Source organism: Arachis ipaensis, chromosome B6 (assembly GCF_059453495.1).
Source record: "Arachis ipaensis isolate K30076 ecotype BB chromosome B6, ASM5945349v1, whole genome shotgun sequence".
Classification (NCBI taxonomy): Eukaryota; Viridiplantae; Streptophyta; class Magnoliopsida; order Fabales; family Fabaceae; genus Arachis; species Arachis ipaensis.
The window spans coordinates 119,846,353-119,847,514 of NC_142441.1; the positions used below are offsets into that span (position 1 = coordinate 119,846,353).

At 41.5% G+C, this 1,162-nt stretch overlaps 1 non-coding gene across 1 annotated transcript; it reads right to left on the reverse strand.

Annotated features, from left to right (window-relative positions):
• Positions 1-685: 685 nt before the first annotated feature.
• On the reverse strand, positions 686-793 carry LOC148562484 (small nucleolar RNA R71). The gene has a single exon (XR_015886932.1). It is a non-coding gene; the product is annotated as a small nucleolar RNA R71 (small nucleolar RNA).
• Positions 794-1,162: the final 369 nt, after the last annotated feature.

Genomic DNA, 1,162 nt, shown 5'->3' on the forward strand with positions numbered 1-1,162 from the left:
ATAAAGCTTGCCATGGAAAGGAGTATGAATGAATGGAAGAAGGCAATAGGAAAGCAGAGGTTCAAGGGGAACAAAGCATCTTCATACGCTTATCTGAAATCCACCAATGAATTACATAAGTATCTCTATCTTTATTTTATGTTTATTTTCATCACCTTAAACTCCATAACCATTTGAATCCGCCTGACTGAGATTTACAAGATGACCATAGCTTGCTTCAAGTCGACAATCTCCGTGGGATCGACCCTTACTCACGTAAGGTTTATTACTTGGACGACCCAGTGCACTTGCTGGTTAGTTGTGCGGAATTGTGACAAAGTGTGATTCACGTTTAAGAGCTCCAATTCTATTGGCGTCATTGTTGATGATCACAATTTCGTACACCAATCACCCAGCGGTAGCTACAGATTTTGAAATAAAGACCGCATTGCTCAATTTGATGCCCAAGTTTCATGGCTTACCTGCTCAAGAGCCTATCAAGCACCTGAGAGATTTTTAGGCAGCCTATTCTACTGTCAGGCGTGATGGTGCAGATAAAACTTCAATTTTGCTAAAAGCCTTCCTGTTTTCTCTTGAGGGAAAGGCAAGAAAGTGGTACTACACTCAACCAGCAGCAACTGTATCCAACTGGGATACACTCAGAAGAGAATTTTTGGAAAAGTTCTTTCCAGCTGAAGTTACTGATAAACTGAGGAAAGATATTTCCATGATTGTTCAGGATGATTTTGAAACTCTCTATGAGTACTGGGAGCGCTTCAATAATCTTCTGGAAGCTTGCCCCCACCATATGATTGACAAGATAGTGTTACTCGGTTATGTCACAAAGGGCATGAGGCATGGCAATGGGTCTATGAAAAAGTACAAGACCACTGATGAGGCATGGCAATTAATCAGTGACTTAGCTGAATCTACTAGGAATCACAGGCAGAAATAAGGCCGTTCAAAAGCCGTTGCAGAAGTATCCTCTAGCAGAGAGACTACTGCTTTAACTCAGAGTATCTGTGAAATGACCAACTTGCTGAAGCAAATGCAATTGAATCAACAACAAGTTCAACAAGCTCAACCCTCTCCAGCACAGCAAAACCAACAGTTAGTCCCACAAAGAGTTTGCAGAATCTGTACTAATTATAGCCACTATACTGATGAATGTCCGCAGCTCCAG